General features: G+C 32.7%; 1 long non-coding RNA gene across 1 annotated transcript; it reads left to right on the top strand.

Annotated features, from left to right (window-relative positions):
• The first annotated feature begins 649 nt into the window (after window positions 1-649).
• LOC129302957 (uncharacterized) lies at window positions 650-1,147 on the top strand. The gene is made up of 3 exons (XR_008591367.1): window positions 650-720; window positions 809-903; window positions 1,018-1,147. It is a non-coding gene; the product is annotated as an uncharacterized LOC129302957 (long non-coding RNA).
• The last annotated feature ends 21,021 nt before the right edge of the window (window positions 1,148-22,168 follow it).

Raw genomic sequence — 22,168 nt, 5'->3', positions numbered from 1 at the left:
GCATGTGATTGATCATTTCTACCTAGGTGTTTTAAAGATGTTCCTAATCTTGACAATATAAACAACTATGAAATCTTTATTGAGATTGAAGATCTATGTGGAATTCTCATTGATACTAACCTAACCATGGCATACATTCAAATTGGGATGATGTAAGTGTCTTATTATTAATTTAAATGAAATTAAACAATTCATCTTTTAGAACTAACTTGTTTGCATTATCATAGGTTTTTTATCATTTTTTAGTTTCCTCAAGCAAAGGCAAATGATATGTATTTCTTTTCCCTGCGTTTCACTGATGATAAGAAGATCACCAAAGAGGCAAAGGAGCAATACATGAACCAAAGGCTTAGTGGAGGCAATAAGAAGTGTTACTTTTCCATGTTTTTCAATCTGTAAGTAAAGATGTTTGAATTTGTTTGTAATGATATCGAATATTTTCTCATGTCACTTTATTTTTTATAGTACATACTAGCAATTGATAGTGTTTTTAATGAAAAGCAATTCCATCCTCTTTTTATGCTCTATGCATTGTAAAATCAATCCGATAATGAAGAAGTCTTGTGAGCAATGTGTTTAAGAAGTCTTGTAATCAATTATTCCTTGTGATTAAGTTACTAACTATGTAATGTTGATGATAGGGCTGTGAGGACTAGCTAGCAAGTTAGGTTGGGCAAGGCCCTACGTGATGTCAAGGATCCTATATGGATAACATCAAAGGTAAGTAGTACATGTTTTCATTCTATGTAATTTTGATGATTGAGCTTTCTTTGAATATAATCTTGACAATGTTCTATTATTTTACAAGGCTATCATCAACCCCTTCCTAACTTGTGCTGCTTTTATGTGTTAAAAGACACATATAACATCATGACGGTTGATTTGAATGAGTTCACCAAAGAGGTAAATCTAATTTTAGGTGTTATCTAATTTTTGTTTTCTAGGAATTGGTAAGTTAATTTCCTTGTACTTAATTGTTTTCTGATGTTCAATGATCTATCGCCATTTCCTACACAGAGATCCAAGAAATAAGACAACAACAGGGAGTGTTCATGTTATATCTTCACAACAATCATCCTCTAGAAGAGTGAGTTGTGTAATTGTGTTCATGTTAGAAAACATTAGTTTAGTTGTGTGTAGGATTGAGTCAATATTCAATGTATGTGAATGGAATTGTAAATATTTTACAATTCATTTAATTTGATCAATATATTTTATTGTATTGTAAATATTGTCTAGCTGTCTAGAATTGATTGCATTGCAAATTTTAAATTACAGCCTAATGGATAGGGTAAATGCAAGAAACAAACAAAATAATTTTTTCAAATGCAATATCTACACCGGTTATGATGGTGTAATATCTACACCAGTTAATGTCATAACCAATGTAGATAATAATTTTTTTAAAGAAAAAAAATTTATTCCTATTCCTAAACTTTTATCTAAAATGGTTAATAAACTAGTGTAGAATAGTTAATATCTATACTGGTTGGATAATTGGTGTAGATATTAACATAGTTTCTATATTGGTATTATTTACATTGGTTGTAAAACTGATTTAGATAATAAATTTTAATTGTTATAGATAAGCCCTTCTATACTAGTGATTGCATAGAAGGGGAGAAAGTGATATTTATAATTAATAAATATAAATTACAAAATATTCATTATATGTTTTAAATAATATTTTTGCCAACTTATATATTTAAAATTTAAAAATATTTAGACAAATAAGCTTATATAAATACAAATTTAAAATAAGATGAAAAATTTTAAAATATGTGCATTGCAAATATCGTTTTGAAACATCACTCTTAAACAATGTTTATGTTAAAGTGAGGCATTTTAGTTTAAAATATATGATTTAACAATCAGTTAAAGGTTGAATAGATAAAAATAGAATCTTAAAAACAGAGGGAAGGTATATATTATGTAAATTTGATTTTAGATGTCTATATAGATTTTAAAAATAAAAAAGATATCTTTGTAATTAAGATAAAATAAAAAAAAGTTTTTTATTTTACTCTAAAATGTGTTGAAAGCAAAAAAGGTTAGATACATATATTTAGTGAAAAATAGAGATTTATTCTTCCTTTCTCATCAAGATTAAGTGTATTTTAATTCAATTTTAAAAATGTCACCAAAAATTTCAATTTTTGATAGTCATCAATATGGTTCATTAAAAATTATTAAAATTAACATTCAGATATGGTAGAATTCACATTTTGCTATAATTTCGTTGACTTTATTTAGGAAATTGTGATCATCAATCGGTGCCTAGAAGTTGTGTACATTTTATTGGATTGAAATATTAATATTAATTTTACCGTTAAATTATAGATCTAAAAGCATTTAGGATATTAAATTCATTTTGGATGTAATATTTCCCGTCAACATTTGAAAATGGATAATATCATCTCTACCATTAATAAATATTAACTTTAGCTATTACTTGATCGAAAAGTTATAGAAAATAATTAAAAAATTACAAATAAGTACCTTCTATAAGAAAATGAGTACCAATTAAGTTTTCTATATTACAAATATTCATGCATAATTTACAAGTTAACTTTTGAAATGTATAATTTCTCTAAAAAAAATACAATTTAATTAGTGTATTAGTGATCTAAAAGTGAATGCCATTTTCCACATATAACAATGGTTAATTTCATTGGTATCATTCTTGTGAATATTTTTAGATAAGAACTCTTTGAACCTTTTCTTTTTGAGCTGAGACTAATAATGAAGGCCAAATAATTGGACAAATTGATGCGTTATTAGTCTCATAAGTCTAAAAATAAAATTTTGTTTGGTCAAAATTGATGGGAAGGTGTTGAATGGTCTTATAAAAACTAAACATTTTATTGAAAATTAAAAGCTACATTTTAGGTGTTGATAATAACAAAGTAACAAATCCTTGGACTTCATAATTTTAAACCCTCTGCATTTATTCTTGGGTGAATGAGTAAATTAGCCCTTAAACTATTGATTTAAAAGTGTCTTAAACTTTAAACTCATTTTTTGTGCAATATTTCCTTTTAACTTTTAAAAACGTTACAATTTGACCCCTATTATTAGCAAAAATTAAGTTTCACCTTTAGTTAATAAGAAAATGATAGAAAGGACCTCAAAAATTACAAAAAAGGACCCCCAAAAATTTCTTGGTTCTTTTCTATAATATATTAGTTTTTGTATGTAATTTTTAGGTTCTTTACCATAATTTTTGGATCCTTTTGTGTAAATTTTCAGGTCTTTTTTTATTTCTAATTAACTAATAGTTAAAGTTAACTTCTATAGTAATAGAGTCAGATTTCACCATTTCAAAAATTGAAGGGGAATATTGCATAAAAAATGAGTTTAGAATCCCAGACATTTTTGGACTTATAGTTCAAGGGTCAATTTAAATGCTTTTATGTTTTTCCTTTTTAATTAGAACCAAGATTATCTCTGAAGGGTAAATGACGAACTTCTCTCAATTAGTTTTCTTTCATATGTAAAAATTAAGATTCAAACTCTCAACCACTTATTTAAAAAAATAAGATTCCCTAAAATTCACACTAAGAGTTAGTTTTACGTTTGAATAATTTTAATTAAATCAACCACACCCTATACATTTTTGTGATTTCCTCTCCTCAATTGGAAACTTGAACTTCTTGTCTCATTTGTATGTATGTCTCACATTTGAAATCCATGTATTTAAAATCCTTTGTTTAGGGAACATTTGAATTGATGAGTTTGGATATTGATTTTGGATTTGAAATCTTGCATTTCAAATCTCATATTTGAAATCATTGTGTAGTTTAAAAAAATTCTAAATGAAAAAGAGAGATGAATTAAGATTCAAAATGAAAATGAAAAGTTAAAAATGATGAGTTTATTTTTATTTTTTAATCGACAAAAGTGGGAAAAGATATGAGAGTCATAGAGGTATTGTAACATTTTGATTTTATTTTAAAAATTTAATTGAGGTCAATAAGTATAATTGAGGATTTAAAGTGATGAATTATGTTAGGTTGAGGTTAATTATGGTTAAAAAGTTGTCTAGACACTTAATTATAATTAAAATTGGTTTAGAACCATGTATGAGGGTTATTTGGGGTCTAAAATAGCTTTTGGGCTAGATTGGGTCCAACAAACTAGGCTTAAGTAGAGTGTCCTATTTAGGTACAGTGCATGGCATGAAATATCTAATCAATAGTTCTGTTTGAAATGGAACATAAGAGAGAGGGAACTATGGGGTTTTTGGGTGAAAAATTGGTGGCTCTACTACAGTTTAGTGGTCTCCATCATTAAGGCATGACTTTGAGCTTCCAAGTTAACTTATCTAATCCTTCCTATGTAACATCCTTAATTTTTAAATCAAGATTAATTAAGTTCAATAGACTAATTAAGTGTATTTGTGAGGTGTGTGGCCAGAGAGGCTTAACGGGCGTGTTTGGTCTCAATTTCAGTTTTAAATGTGGGTCCGAAGGAGAATCGGGTTACCCAAGAATGGAAGAGGGAAAATTTCTAAAGAAAGTGATTCTGTGTCATGCGTCGCAGCTTATGGTTGGTCTACCATGGCGTATGTGTGACAACACACCTGGGAGAGGCTCTTTATGCCATACGCTGTGGCACATTGTGTGTCTGCCACAGCGCATGGTCAGAATTTTACAGTATTAAGTAGCGAACCTGAAGTAAAAGAGAAGAGAAAAATAAAAGGAACTGAGAGAGTGATGAGAGAACTGAGCTAGGGCTTAAAGAAACTGACTTATGAGAGTGTTTTAAAGCTCATAAACACCAAAGGTAAGCTTCCTTGCTTAAATCTTCCTCTCTTCTTCCATTTTCTTGATGGTAGAGATTAGGGTTTGATTGTTAATGGTGATTTTCGGTCCATAAAAGTTATGGATTCGAACCCATTAACTTAAATAGAGTTAATAGGAGTAGATTGAGCTAAGTAAACTTGGTATTTATGGTTTTATGATGATTGGTGGTTGGAGAATATTAAATATCCAAAATTCTCATAAATTTGGTGGTTGGGAATAATGTGATTTCATTAATGTCCATTTAAGAGTTCAATGTTATTAATGAGAGTTAAAGGAAGCTAAGAAGTCTTATGGGTACTTTTACATGAGTCAAGAATAAATCTTGAGTATTAAGAAATGATGAAATGTTAGGGGAAAATAGCTCAAAAAAATGAATATTAATATTTTGCATGGTAAATGCTTGTAGTGTAACTACCATTGGCACGATTCAAGCTTCTTGGAAGCTTCAAGAGTGAGTAGTTGAGGGGTGAAACCTTTAACCTTTTAAAGGTTTGAGATAACCAGGGGAATTCTATCTTATGCTTATGTGTATTTATTAGCTTATTGTTTTATGATCTATCATTGAAATGTGTAAAATAAAAGAAATGCAAGTGTGGATTAATTTGTTAGGAAATCCACTAGATTCAATTTGTGAGTTTTATGCTTTGTGGTGTAAAATTTCCTTGAGAACAATAGTGGTGGATTTTCGTATTAATGTTTATTGGGAGTTCAATGATTTTGTAAATTAAGAAGTAACATGAATCTTTATTAAGAGAAGTTCAATGATGTTTTAAAATAGTGGAGTTCAATGATTTTGAAAGTATGAAGTACAATGATTGTGAATATAGAGTTCAATGACTTATTTGTTTTGAAGTTTCATGAAATGTGATTGAGAAGTTCAATGATTGTGTAAAAATGAAAATTGATATGTAAAGTTCTAGGAATTGTATATGTGTGAGTTATGGCATAAATATGCTTGGCATGATCTTGAGAGGCAAGAGTTCACCTAGGAAATGGAGTAGATGATAAAATCCATGTGGTAAGGCCCATCCATGTAATGGTTTTCCTGGATTGATTCTATCTATATTGTCCCACTTGTTCAACGAGGGACTGTCCCACTAGTTTAATAAGGGACTCGAACCTATCTAGCTATCCACCGGTTTAATAAGGAAGCTAGTCTAGGGTGTATGACACCCCATAGTGTGAGAAATGGGGGAAACCGTGTTCCATAAGTGAGTTAGGTGCATCTTAGCCGGGTAATCTCCTTACAAGTGTTTAGGCTAGGGAAGTTAAGGAATATAGACTATCCCATTGAGTTATAGCCCACGATTTTGTGTCAAAGGAATAAGGAGGATATAAGGGAGGTGTGATCATTTACATAGTAAGTAAAGGCACTTAATGTCTATATTGAGTTCATAATGATGATATCTTGAGTTGAGTCTTAATTTCTGCCATTATGTTTGTCAATGATTTGTGTGACCAACTCTCTTATGTAAAAAGTACTAAAAGCACTGTTTCCCAAGTAAATGCTATTATGTGAGCTGAATCATGAATATCTAATTTCAATTGTTTAACATGGGTTAAAGTATTAATATTAACTGCCACTTGCATTCAAACTAATTGACATGTACTAGTATGGGTTAGTTAGACCTTGGTTACTGAGTAGTTGTACTCACCTTATTATTTTCAATATTACAGGGAATAGCTCAAGAGGTGTGGACAGAGGAAAACACCCAAAGGCTTAGGATAGCGATCCCTTATAGTAGGTCTCCTTATTTTGAGTAAACTTATGTATATAACAATTTCAATTGCCAATTAGGATTTCTATTTTGTTATTTACTTCATTATGTGATATGTAAATTGTAATGGTATTTTAGGCCCTAGTAAGGGAATTGATGAATATATGTTATGGTGATAGGGCCAAAATACTAATGCAAGTAAGGGTAGAGAATATTATGTGATAATCTGGGAGAACTTGATAAAAATTATGGTAAACTTCCCCTTTCTATATTTTTGAGTTTAAGGGGTGGAGTAGTAAAAATTTGATTTAAAAATATTTCTTGTGTTATGGTGCATTGCACGAGTTGGTTTTGATGGTTTGTAAGTGGTCATATTGGTGTGAGTGGCTATTGTCCTTGGTATTTGGTTTGAACACTTGAAGTTGTGAAATTTGTTGCAAAAGTTTAAGTTTTGAAAAGAGTGTCCAATTTTTATTTTAAGAAAAATTTGAGTCTGAAACCAATACTATTAGTTAAAGCCCGAAAAGAGCTTTTTCTAGACACCTAGTTCGCGTCATTCGGACGTTGGACGGAGATTTAGGGTGCATTGAAAGTTGGCCCTAATGCTGTTAAAATTGACAGCAAAGTTCACTATCAAAATTCATGCAATTGCACCCTGGCGCATGGTGTCGCAAGTCGCAACGCGTGTCATAGAGGCGAACACGCTACAACGCATGTTCAATGAGCAATGGCACATGCCTTAAAATTTTTTAGAATTTCTCTTGTTTCAAATTCTAAAACAAATGCACTCACTTATGCAATGATCCCTTATTTTTGCATAATTGTGAACTTAGAATTGTCTGATTTCAAGACTTGAAAATGATTTTTTTTAAGTTTTATAAACTTAGGGCCCCCATTTTGTTAACTAATAAGAATTTTGTATTTTGATAATTATTATAATCTCATTCCTTAATTACTTAGGAATTAGATTTAATTATGGGATTAGAAGGAGGAGGATATTACATCCCCTACCCTCTAATTCTCTCTTTTAATTAGTTTAAGTGATGGTTAGTGTTGGGTTTTTTTTTATACCTAGCCATTACATTTTAATATTAAAGCTTGTTTGAAGTTAAATAAATGTTGTTTAGGTAATTTTGATGAAAATTATAGTAATTGGATGCTTAAATTTGAAACCCTAGACTTGTTAAGAGATAATTAATGATAATTAAAGTGATTAAAGGTTAAATTTAAGTTTAAGAGGTGTAATGAGGATGAGAATGATTAAGTTTGATGATTAAATTAAAGTCTATGTTAGTATTACTAGTGCAAAAATGTTTTTCTAAATCGGTTAAAAATGATTATCTAAATTTTTAACCAGTTTAGATAAGCTAGGAAATTTCTAAATTGATTAAACAACTGGTTTAGAAAATACTTATTCTAATCGATTGTCTAACTAGTTAAGATAAAGGTTTTGAATCCCAATTAATTTTTTTCCTAAAAAATTTATTTATGAATAGGTTATGACATCATAACTAAACTAGTTATGGCCATAAGTGATTTAGAAATTGGCTATGGCCATAACTGGTTTAGAAACTATATTCTAAAAAAAGATTTTGTTTGCTTTTGCATTTACCCTAGCCATGATAGACTGCAATTTGAAACCCACAATTTATAACCAATCTATACATCCAGTTAGTCAGAATACAATTCAATTCAATCAATTTAAAATCAATATTTTACAATTTCATTTAACATTCAATATCCAAATATGTCAATCTTTCTTACAATTCAACTACCTATCCTAAACTCATTCTTTTAGTGAGTTATTGTTGTGAAGGTCTAACATGAACAATCCCTTATGTTGTCTAATTTCTTAGATCTTTAATTAAGGAAATGAAGATGGATTGTTGACATATGAAAAGATTAAAAACAAAGGAATTAACTTAGCAATTCCATGTAAACAAAAAATCAATAACAACTATAAAATTAGATTTACCTCTTTGGTGAACTCAATCAAACTAGCCATGATAATATTATATATGTCTCAACATATAAAAGCTGCACAAGCTAGAAGGGGGTTGACAATAGCTTTATAGAATAACACAACACTATTGAAATTATATTCAAAGCAAGCTCTATCATCAAAATTACATAGAATAAAAACAGGTACTTATGTTTGGTGTTATCCATATAGGATCCTTAACATCACATGGGGCCTTGCACATCCCTTGCTAGCCAATACTCATAGTTAGTAATTTAATCACAGAGAATAATGTATTACAAAAAAACATTTACTGCTCATAGGACTTCTTCATTATTGGATTGAGTTTACAATGTAGAGAACATAAATATAGGATAGAATTGATCTTCATTGAAAAAAAAAACTATTAATTGTCAATATGTATTGCAAAAAAACAAAGTGACTTAAGTAAATATTCAAGACCATTATGAACAAATTCAAATAAGTTTACTTACAGATTGAGAAATATGGAAAAATAACACTCTTTGCTCCCTTGTGGTTCATGTATTTCTCCATTGTCTCTTTTACAGTCTCTTTATCATTAGTAAAACATGGTTAAAGAAATTCATATAATTTGTCTTTGCCCGACGAAACCAATTGATGTACAAACCTATGATAATGCAAACAAGTTAGTTCCAAGAGTCGAATTGTTTAATTTCATTTAAATTTACAGTTACAAAAAGATACTTACATAATCCCAATTTGAATATCCATCATCGTTGGATCAGTGTTATGTGCTAGATCCTCATTCTTAACAAATATTTCATAGTTATCCTAGCAAGATCAAGAATTGCTTTAAAAACTCTAGTAAGAAGCATCTACTATATGCCATTAGGAAAAATTGATCCCACAAACACATCTCACACAACTTTGTTAAACAATGGGGTCTTCTGTTAAGTAAAAAATGTTAGTAAAACATGCTTAAATATAAAGAATCCATTATAATTCATAAATTTTCTTACCAGATCTTAAGGCTTCCTAACAAGTCTCTTTGGCCATAAGTTAAAAGTACCCTTGGCATCTTATACTATCTTGAACTCATTAGTGGGAACGGGACAGGAGCATCATCAATTTTGACCTTTTAAATGATTACATTGACAACATCTTCTTGGACTTCCTTAAAGTGGCATTTCAACGCGTCGTAGATGTGACCATGTGTTACTAAGAATTTCTCTAAATCCTCCACATATAACATGCATAGCTCAAGATTAGGTGCTAGGTCATCCTCTAAAGGAAGCAAAACAAATTACTCCCTTTAGTACTTAGATGACTAGCAAGAGAGTAGGTTTACAAGGCACTTGACTCCTTGTTTGAGCTCATCTTCATCATCATCATTTCCTTTATCTTTTGCAACTTGACTTTAAGGGTAGCCTCAGCCTTTTCCCTTGTCTTTGCTTTCCTAGTGGCTAACATTATAGTCATCTCCTCCTTAGTCATAAGTCTTGAAAAATGGTGTTGATGAGGTGGTCTAAATGCATCTCTTATACCTACCCATGATTTGAATCCCTTAACACGTCAAAGATACTTAGGTTTCCCTATAGCAATAATTACGATGTCATTCTTTCCCTCTTAGATGAATGATCCCTTGAATTCCTGAGTTTAAGCTCATCCTTTACATCCAAATAACAAACAATTAGTAATGTTTTGTGTTTAAGACAAATATACAAAGAATAATTGCTATATTTACATTTTTTTAGTAATTTCATAAGCATGCTCGCTTGAAAAGGACATGTTCTTTTAGTGAGCATGGATCCATCTCTCATCGTGACGCATTAAAGATGGTGGAGATAGTAGAATAGAAAAATTAGACTTAGCTTGTTGTTCTTTTTTCCTTCTCTTGTCATCCATCAAGACTTTATCTACCAAAGCATGACCTGTACAAGACATTATTTTAGGACAATTATTCATCTTTCCAATCTCTTGTGACTTTCTCTTTCTTTTAGTAAATTAGAATTACCAAATATTCATAATCCAATAAAGACAAGGATTTTTAACTTAAATAAACCAATAGAGAATAAATTAAAACAAACTAACTCGCTAAAGCATCTAGCGTAGTTTGAAGTTTAAAGAATTCTTTAAAAGTACCCGTGTCAAGAAACATATATTAGGTGCAAGGATTAGGCCGAGAATGTCCTTTTAGAACCTCGATATGCACATACATGTGAGCTAAAGATGTCTTGAAAGCCCTCCAACATTCACAGGGCTAGGTCATCAACTTATGCTTATAATCTACATTATTAGGGACATTGAAGGTAACTTGCAATACATGCCATGCAAATAGTTAATGATATAGTGATAATAGTTAGTGACAAAAAGTGATGAAAATGTGCTTTTCACACACTAATGGCTTCCTAAATCTATTCCTTTATACGTTTTGGGATATCATCTCATATGAGTGCTAATATACTCGACTTATTATGGGCTTCGAGGCTTGTAAAATTGGCATACTTGGCCGTGTTAGGTGTAACATCCTAAGTTTTCTTGTTAGTAATTATCAGTGTTTTCAAAGGGTAATTTGGTCAATTTAGATACATTGTTATTTAGCGAGATTTATGGAGACTAATATGGTTTTTGGATCCTTGAACAGCCTTAGAAGAGGGCTAGGTCGAGGTTTAAGCAGGCCATGGCACGGAAGGGAGTTTAAAATTTTATGGGGCTTTTTGTGTCATGTGCCACAGCGGGCAAGTCAGTGCGTCGCGACGCACGTGCAAAATTTGCACTTATCAAACATGAAAAACAGATCAAAAACAGAAGAGATAAAGAAAGAAAATGAGAGAACGATGGAGAAAAGATTTTAGTCTGCTAGGGCATGATTCTTAGGCTACTTTGAGGGCATTAGAAGGTTGATTCACCATTGGGTAAGTTGTACATTCCCTCTTCTCCCTCTTTTATGCAAAAATCTAAACATCTGGGGTAATAGGGGCTTTAATTTTGGTTCCCTTGGGTTTAGACCGAACCCATTAGTTTATTTAAGATCTTGGGGAGTTAAATCAAGCTTCTAACCTTAAGTTTATAAGTTTTGTGGTGATTGAGAATTTTTGGTAAGGGTTTGGACGAACCCTAAGTATAATTTGAGGATTTTGAGATAATGTGGGATATTGATTAGCGAAGTTGGTGTGTTGGAATGTGTAATAGGATGGTTAGAGTGTGTGGGAATGGTTGGTATTGTTAGAAAAGGAAATTGAGTATTTTAAAGACTTAGAGCCTAGTGAATTGGGAGTTATCCAGAGTAATAATTGATGATTGTTACTTATTGGTGTAGATTGAGCGTTGCTCGAGCCTTATCGTGTATATAGAACGCGTGGAGCTAACATTAAGCCACAATAACCCTTTTTGTGTGATAAAGGGTTGAGGTAACCATATAGTTTATTGTGGTTATTAACTATTATAATTGTGTGGAAGTAATTGCAAATGATAAGGTTGTGGTTTTAAAGAGTTTTGTGTATAGTTTGACATTGTAAATGATTTTTAGCATGAAAAAGTGTTTTGTAAATGGTTATTGCATCTAATTGAAATGTATATACTATGTATATAAGTTTGCAATGTGAAAATGCGATGAAAAGTAGTGAAAATTGTGAAAGAGCATGATCATAGGGGGTGAAAGTTCACCTAAGATATGTGGAAATATATGTGTGTGGAGATATGTGAGTGAAAAATTCATATGGTCAGGCTGACACCATAGGACATCCGGTGCAGCATTATATGGGACTATTATCATGGGACATCTAGGCAGTCTAGCAACTCCCTAATACCCGTTAGGGTGCGGTTAGGAGTCAATGATGCTTCTATCACAACTGTGTGAAGAGGGAAAAACCATAGTCCATAGGCAGGTTAGATTACCTTTAGCCGGGTATTTCCACCACCGAATGTGTGCTAGGGTCAATAAGTGGTTGAACCAGGAGAGCCTATGGTTTCATGTTAAGGAGTATTGGAGGTTCAGTGGTTAAATGATTATGCTAGTGTAAAACTACGTGTTTTATTGAGAAGAGATACATATATCTCATAATTTTTGGTATGCTTGATAATACTATAGTTTTGATACTTTTTCATGGTTATTTGTGGTAATAAACATTTAATAAGCTATATTGGTTATGAAATGTTTATCTCACCCCGTGGTTATATTTTACAGGTAAAGGCTTCGGTAGGGGCAAGGGGAAGGAAGGGGCATTTGAAGAGTGAAGAGCTTCATTGTATAGCTCTTCTCTTTTCTCTCTTTGTGTAATGTAATGAATATTGTCACTAAATATTGCCAACTTAGGAACATGACATTATTTGGATATCACTTGTATGAAATTGTGATAAGTATGTATATCTTGATCCAAGAATGATGATATGGATTAATTGTGTGCTTGGCCAAGTTGCTTACAAGTGATATATATATTGCAAGTGTTTTGAGTGTCAAAATGACCAATTAATTGATGTGTTGAATTTTGTCCACCGTGTTATGTTTTTGTCCAATGGGGATTTAGTGGTCATTTTGAGCGTTATTGCTTAATTATGTGATATGAATGGATTGTTATATGGTGTGTGGTCCATTTGAGGTGGTTAAGGTGTCTATGGGGCTAATGGCATTGTGTATTGTGAGTTGGACACCATAGTGTGTGTTTTGTTTTGAAAATGAACCGTTTTGAGTTCAAGTGTCCATCTTTTAAATGGATGATTGTTTAGGTGTGAGATCAGTGCCATTAGACTGGTTAAGGTCTTTTGGAAGGGAATGACTCCCGGTGATGCGACTTGGAAGACCGAGGATAAAATGAGGTAGTTATACCCCCAATTATTTACACAAGTATGTGTTTGAGCAAGATTTTGATTTTTGAGGGCAAAATTCCAAAAAGGAGGGAGAATTGTAACATCCTAAGTTCCCTCATTAGTAATTACTAGTGTTTTCAAGGGGTAATTTGGTTAATTTAGATAAATTGTTATTTAGCAAGGTTTATGGAGACTAATATGGTTTTGGGATCCTTGGACAACTTTAAAAGAGGGCTAGGTCGAGGTTCAAGCGGGCCATGGCACGGAAGGGAGTTTAAAATTTTGTAGGGCTTTTTGTGTCATGTGCCGTGGCGAGCGAGTCAGTGTGCCTCGGCGTATGTGCAAAATCTACACTTTTCAAATGCGAAAAACAGATCGAAAACAGAAGAGATAAAGAGAGAAAATGACAGAGCAACAAAGAAAAGCTTTTAGTCTGCTAGGGAAGGATCCCTAGGCTAGTTTAAGGGCATTGAAAGCTTGATTCACTATTGGGTAAGTTGTACATTCCCTCTTCTCCCTCTTTTATGCAAAAATCTGAACATTTAGGGTAACGGGGGCTTTGATTTCGGTTCCCTTGAGTCTAGACCAAACCTATTAGTTTATTTAAGATCTTGGGGAGTTAAATCAAGCTTCTAACCTTAAGTTTATGAGTTTTGTGGTGATTGAGAATTTTTAGTAAGGGTTTGGACGAATCGTAAGTATAATTTAAGGATTTTGAGATAATGTGGGACATTGATTAGTAAAGTTGGTATGTTGGAATGTGTAATAGGATGGTTAGAGTGTGTGAAAATGGTTGGTATTGTTAGAAAAGGAAATTGAGTATTTTAAGCACTTAGAGCCTAGTGAATTGGGAGTTATCCAGAGTGATAATTGACGATTGTTACTTATTGGTGTAGATTGAGCGTTGCTGGAGCCTTATCGTGCATATAGAACGTGTGGAGCTAACATTGAGCCACGATAACCCTTTTTGTGTGACAAAGGGTTGAGGTAACCATATAATTTATTGTGATTATTAACTATTATAATTGTGTGGAAGTAATTGCAAATGATAAGGTTGTGGTTTTGAAGAGTTTTGTGCATAGTTTGACATTATAAATGATTTTTAGCATGAAAAAGTGTTTTGTAAATGGTTATTGTATCTAATTGAAATGTATATACTATGTATATAAGTTTGTGATGTGAAAATACAATGAAAAATAGTGGAAATTATGAAAGAGCATGATTATAGGGGGTAGGAGTTCACCCGATATATGTGGGAATATGTGTGTGCGGAGATATGTGAGTGAAAAATCCATATGGTTGGGTTGACACCATGGGACATCTAGTGCAGCATTATATAGGACTGTTACCATGAGACATCCGGGCAGTCTGGCAATTCCTTAGTACCCGTTAGGGTGCGGTTCGGAGTAGTCAACGACGCCTCTATCACAAGTGTGCAAAGAGGAAAAAACCATAGTCTATAGGCAGGTTAGATTACCTTTAGCCGGATATTTCTACCACTGAAAGTCTGATTGGGTTAACAAGTGGTTGAACTAGGAGAGCCTATGGTTTCATGTCGAGAAGCATTGGAGGTTCGGTGGTTAGATGATCCTGCTAGTGTAAAACTATGTATTTTGTTGAGAACAGATACATATTGCTCATAATTTTTGGTTTGCTTGATAATACTATGGTTTTGATACTTTTTCATGGTTATTTGTGGTAATAAACATTTAATGAACTATATTGGTTACTGAGATGTTTATCTCACCTCGTGGTTATATTTTACAAGTGAAGGCTCCGGTAGGGGCAAGGAAAAGGAAGGGGCATTTGAAGAGTAAAGAGCACCATTGTATAGCTCTTTCCTTTTTTCTTTTTGTGTAATGTAATGAATATTGTCACTAAATATTGCCAACTTAGGAACATGACATTATTTGGATATCACTTGTATGAAATTGTGATAAGTATGTATATCTTGATCCAAGAATGATGATATGGATTAATTGTGTGCTTGGCCAAGTTGCTTACAAGTGATATATATATATATTGCAAGTGTTTTGAGTGTCAAAATGACCAATTAATTGATATGTTGAATTTTGTCCATCCCATTGTGTTTTTGTCCAATGGGGATTTGGTGGTCATTTTGAGCGTTATTGCTTAATTGTGTGATATGAATGGATTGTTATATAGTGTGTGGTCCATTTGAGGTGGTCAAGGTGTCTCTAGGGCTAATGGCATTGTGTATTCTGAGTTGGACACCATAGTATGTGTTTTGTTTTAAAAACAAACCATTTTGGATTCGGGTGTCCATCTTTTAAATTGATGATTGTTTGGGTATGAGATCGGTGCCATTAGCTAGAGGGCTCAAAGAGCTTCGTGTGGACACTTGAACCGCTCAAATCGGATGTCAGATGGTGAAACGGCGTACTCCAAAATTTTGGAGAGATACCATGATAGCAATCTACTGTCATGATAGCAGGTGTGCGCCGCGGTGCATGATTGTTGTGCCACAATGCAAGAAGCCCTCGAGGGATTCATCCCTCTATACCATCTGTCGCGGCAAGCGTGGTCTGCGTCGCGGTGGACAAACCAGTATTTGCTAAAAAATGGCGTTTAAGCTAGATTTTATTATAGTTTGTTTCCCATGCTTCCGTATTTGCTCTTAATCAATTTTTAACCATGGTTTGAACTTTATTTTAAAAAGGGTTTTCTTAAGATCCCAATGTTTTAACTAATTATCTTTAAACCCTTGAGTTGTGGTAACTTCTTCTGAGGATTTTATTTAATCCGAGTTATTACAATGATGTGCGAGTATTGTCTTAGTAATGTCAAGGCGGACATTACATTAGGCCCAAATGGTTTCCAACTCTGATTAAACTGAATTGAAATCCTTTTGCCTTTACACCGACTCAGAGTCAACCCTCTTAATTACATGCCACTTTTAATTCTCCTTGTTTGTATATATTGGCTACTAACCCCAGTTTGAGTATTGTTAGGCACACTTTAGTCATCCATTCCAAAGATGCTTTGAGGCACGCCTTCACTACCACTTGGCACAATTAGAGAAGAAGTGTCAGGTTAGCCTTGATTAATGCTTTGATCCTCGATGTTCTTATTTAGACAAGAAAATAAGGTCAGCTACAAGAAATAACTAATTTGATAAATTAAACATAGCCTAAACACAATAAAAACACAATCATAAATAATTAACTAACTTTTAAGATAGTTTTAGATAGCGATATTATCTTATATCCTTTCATGATGATCATCTCTTATACCATATTCATTATCCACTTTATCTTCTACATTCAATTTAAGTAGGCCCAGTAACATATTGAATTTTAACTTTGGAAATTTCTAATGTTTATAAGAATATTTTAGTCAAATTAAGTGAATTTTTAATTAATGATATTTTTGGGAGACTAATATAGCCAATGGATCCTTGGACAACCTTAGAAGAGGGCTAGATTGAAGTACGAATAGGTCATGGCACAGAGAGAGATTCAAAATGTGTATGGAGTTCTCTATGCCATGCATCACGGCAGGCATGCCAATACGCCACGACATATACACAAATTTCTATGTTTATCAGGTCACAAAAATTAGATAAAAAAAGAGAAGTGAGAAGGAGATTTTGTGAGGAGATGGCGAGCAATGACTAGTTGGTACTAGGGCTCAATCTTGGGATCACTTTGGAAGTATTTAGAGCAAGATTTAGCTTTGGGGAAGATTCCTCCACTTCTCCTTCTCTTTATATTCGAACTTTCCAATGATTTAGATATTGTAGGGCTTTGATTTCATATTTTCTTAGGTAACAGCTAAACCCATTGCCTTGATTAAGGTTTTAGGAGTTAAATCAAGCCTCTAAACCTAGATTTATAGAATATATAGTGATTTGAATTTGTTAGTTAGGGTTTGGACGAACCTTAGGTAGAAATTGAAAGATAAAAGACAATGTGGATAATGTAATGGTGTTGTTTATGTGTTAGGATGTTAAATAGGGTTAATGTAGTGTGTTGGAAGAATTTTTAGGGCTAAATTGAGGTTTTGAGCATAATGGGTACCTCTAGTTGTATTATAAAATGAGGTGATTAGTATAGGGATTGACAATTAAGGGTTTAATTGTATAGATTAACCTTTGATCGAGCATTGTGGTGCTAGTGGACGCCTGTAGAGCCATTGGTTGACCACGGTAAACTTTTAAATGACAAAAGGGTTGATGTAATTAGATTGTCTAATCTCCCTTTTTGTGTGTTTGGATAGTAGTGTGTAAATTTCAAAGTTAATATTTTGGTTTGGTACTAACATAATAATAATAGGAAATTATGATTTTAAAGTTATATGGAGTGGAATGAAAAGTTGTTTTAGTGTTTTAGTACTTTAAGAGTAAATTCTATTTTTATGTATAACTACTTGCAAAATTCTATAGTTTATGTGAAAATAAGAAATTGTGATCATTAATATGTTATGAGTATATATTGGATGCATTAAGCATGTTGGCATGATCGTTGTGAGAGGGTGGGAGTTTACCCTAGTGTGTTATCGAGACATTATTTAGAAACTCATATAGTAAACTAGCACCATGAAGGCCCTAATGCTCAGTATTATATTATTTAGAAGTCCTAGTACTATAAGTGATAGATTGGGCATCAACATCCTCTAGTATTTGTAGACAGGGGAAATCTGTGGTCCATAGTGGGTAAAGGCACTCTTGGCCAGGGCTACCTCATATTAATGGTGAGCTTAGGCCAGTTTAGTCATATGAACTTGGTCCTATCAAGTTGTCAGCCCATAGATTCAGTCAGAAGATATAATGAGGGTATAAGGTAGTGTGTTGATTATGCATTTCATATTAGAATTATACGTGTATAAATGTATGAGACTTGATACATGTTTTACCATGCCACTTTACTTATGCATAAACTGTTCTCACACACAGGTAGTTGATTAGACTATTTAGTTATTGAGTTATCGACTCACCTCATGGTTACATTTTACAAGTGATGGCTCTGCTAGGGGCAAGGGAAAGGAAGATGCATCCGTTCACTGAGAGAACTAGCTGGTTTGTATAGTCCTCTTTATTTTCTTTTGGTTTGTAACGAATGAATATGCATATGCCAACTTAGGACTTATATAGTTTTATTACGTACTTGCATGAATTTTGTTGTTAACTGTAGGTATCTCAGCCTGGGTTTCTTGTATCTATGTTGTAATGGCTATGAGAGGTCGAGACACTAGTACAAGTATTAGTTTTATCTTGATTTATGTATTAGATTAGCCATTGGATTATTTATAAAAAATTGTTAACCCTAGTGAAATTTATGTTGAAATTGAGGTTTTAATGGTCAAATCTTGTCTAGACTGTTGTAGTTGTGATTTAAATGGTTAAATAGGTTGTTTGTGTCCATTTAAGTTGAGTCAAGTAGTTTCATGGTTATTGGAATTTAGTTTGGGATTTTGGGCACCTGAATAGTGATTTTTGAAAAAAGAAATGAGCCATTTTGTTAGGGAGTCTAAATCTCATTGACCTCATCCATAGTGGTAACATTGAAGACAAAAAAGAAAGAAGAAGATAGAATAAAATAAGAACATAAGAGCTATGTTCACAGTCACAAATGTCGTAATAGCAGTGGACTCCAGTTAAAATGTACCAATGACGGACACAATGATAAGGGGAAGAGGGAAAGATGAAGATTGCTGGTGGCTTTTGTTAGATTTTTCTCCCTTCCCTTCAAAATACTCTCTTTACTTCAACAAGTGCAAAATGCATAAATAAATCAGGGAAGAGAGGAAAAAATATCTAAAAGCAAGAATGGTAATCTGGTAATTTTTAAATGATTGAAGCAAAATAAAAATCCTATTATTCTATTAGAGGATTCGAACTAAAACCTAAGGGTAATTAGGAGTTTATTAATTCTAATAATTTACCATAATAGAAAATGGTTAAATAACTTATTTTGAAATCATTTGAAGTTAGGATCCCAATAAACCCTTTTTTAAACATTGGTTGAGCTCAACACTTAGTTAAAAATAGTTTAACACAGTTAGGAAGCATAAAGATTAAATTAGACAAAAATAAATGAAAATGGGGAAAAAACTATAATTTTCCCAAAAGGAAGTCATGCGCCATAGTCAATGTGTCATTCACTATGGCATATGATAAAGGGATCATAACTTGTTGTGCCTTGCATAAGGTGTATGCACCAAAGACTGTGTACAAAATATTGTCATGACAGCACTTTACTATAACAACAACACTTCAAAATCAACTTCTGGCGTACATTTCTTTATTCAATGTCTAATTAAAGTGATTCAAGAACTCACACGAAGATTACCCAATTATCTAGCTAATGGCGCTAGTTTCTTCTTAAAGCAATAAGTTGTTTAAAAGTTGAATACCCAAAAGAAAAATTGTCACTTTTCTAAAATCTACATGTAGTTGAGTGCTCCAATTCCAAACCAAATGCCATTAGCCTCTACTGAGGCATGAACTAAGTCTAACAAACTGAAAATCACTTAATATAATAATCACAAAGATAATAACACCATTCATACACAAATTGGACATATAAAACCTCATTTCATATCACAAAAGGGGCAATTTTGCTCAAATTGGAACTTGGCCACCCAAAACATTCACATGAGCAATATAACATGTCTAATATTACTAATCATGCACTTACACAAATAATTAAGCCATACAACACTATTTCATCTAAAAATACATAGCCCAGAACAAATTACAACCATACTATTTCACACAAATTATGCAAGTACATCTAAAATAATCATGTTCCTAGTTGGTAATATTCAAAACACACACATACACACACACACATTCAATTACACATTTACTCAAAAGTCAAATATGGGCAATTACAAAGAAGTAGAGCTCTAGTCTACTCCTTGCCTTAACCGTCTTCCCCCTTATTCCTCTCGGCATTGTTACTTATCAAATTATAACCATGGCGTGAGATAGAGTCACAGTATCCAAATATGCTATACTACTTACAAGTAGGCCAAACCATAAACGAGCATGCAAAGTAAGGTTTGATGTAAATATGTAATCTTGGCATGCAACAACAATATACATGACAAGTCACATTATGCATGATCTATAGGTTCATCCTAATCTCCTCAACACTGGTGACTAAATCCATGGGCTAATAGCAAGATTAGGCCAAGTCTATATGACTAAGTCGATCCTAGCTGACCAAATAAAGAAGGCAACCAAGCTAAGGCTCCATCTACTTTTGTACCATAGTTTGCCCCTTTATGAATAACCAAGGTGCCACATGCCTAGCTATAATTACTTGCCATGAGATAGGACTTCCAAATAGATAAATGAACTGATCAATGGGGCCACTAATAGTATTAGTGAATACCATATGGATTTACACTACTTCACCTTGGGTAAACTCCCACCCCACAATGATCATGCTTACACACATATATCATAACATCATATAGATTTGACAATAATCACTACACTAATGTCATAAATCAATTTGACAATAATCACCATACTAATGTCATAAATCAATTTCTCAACATATATATTTTTGCATACAGATGTACAAGTTTATTTCTTTATAAAACCATTTTCCCACCTCACATAGGTTTCTAAAATCAAACTCAAATCAAACTCTCTCTTCCACGCACACATATATAAAAATTACTATTTATTTCACAAACACCTATAAATGATACAACATGCAAGTAAGCAGGGTAGATTATCCAATTACCTTAATCCTTTTATCACAAAAAAGAGGTACTCGTGGATTTTAACTCAATTCTCTAACTTCCTCTTACTCAAGGAGTGCCTGAGCAACAATAATCTACATAATTAAACATTAATCATCAATTCCAAACTCTATCATAAATACTTTTTACCTTGCATAAGCTAACTCAAGTACCAAAGTTCTATTATTGGCATAGTTAAAGTTTTTACAACCTCTTGTTAGCTCTATTTACCTCCCATAAGGTTAAACAACACTAGATTATGGTCCATATCACTTTCAAAGTTTCATTTTAAGCCTAGAGTTTGTCCAAATCCTTGGACCCAACCATACAACTTTATAAAATTCACAATCTTATGTGTAGAAACTTAAATTAACTCCCAATAACTCCATTTAAGCCATTGGGTTTAGATCCAAACCCTAATGTCTAAAAATCATCTTCTCCCATAGTAAAAAAAATCCCAAGAAAGTGAATAGGGAGGTAGATGGAAGAAGTTGGAAGCTTACTCGAAAGATTAGAAGTCTAAACAAGCCCTTAAGTTAGCCAAAACTAAAGCCTAGCATATATACCTAAACCTTCGCTCCATGACCCTCTTCATTTCTCTTTTTCCCTCTTTTGTTCTTTGTGTTTGTCTTGTGATAGATTTAATAAAATTTAAGTCTGTATCACCGTGGCACATAGTACTTCTATAGTGGCAAATGGCTCAGCCCTTTAACAGTTCAGTTGGCCCAATAACCATCCTAGCTTGACTCCAAGAGTATTTTGATTGATCCATTATTAATTTAGAAAGATAATTAATTAATTAATTCATTATTTTACTAATTTAACCTTAATCATTTTATTAATTTTAGATTAAAAATTTGGATGTTACAATTACTGACGTCTATCATACTCACCTGTTCTAAACTTGTATAACCAAATCTAAATAAATCTAGGGACACCGCTGTTGATAAGCTTACTAGATTTCATTTTTAAAGGATGTTAATGATGAGCAAGAACACGGAGAAGAGAGCAAACACCGTTCATACAAATAGGGAGTTAGTGATTTTGATCCTTTAGGGAGTGACCATGATGCAAACGTAAATTGATAAAAGAGAAGGTAATTGTGTTTGAAACTATCTAGTCCTAAGAATGATTTTTCAATACCAAGGTTGTTGGTATTTTGTAACCCTATGTAGATG

This window comes from Prosopis cineraria, unplaced genomic scaffold (genome assembly GCF_029017545.1).
Source record: "Prosopis cineraria cultivar Desert tree isolate PC_DT_omini unplaced genomic scaffold, ASM2901754v1 PC2, whole genome shotgun sequence".
Lineage (NCBI taxonomy): Eukaryota > Viridiplantae > Streptophyta > Magnoliopsida > Fabales > Fabaceae > Prosopis > Prosopis cineraria.
This window is presented reverse-complemented; position numbering and strand designations above follow the sequence as displayed.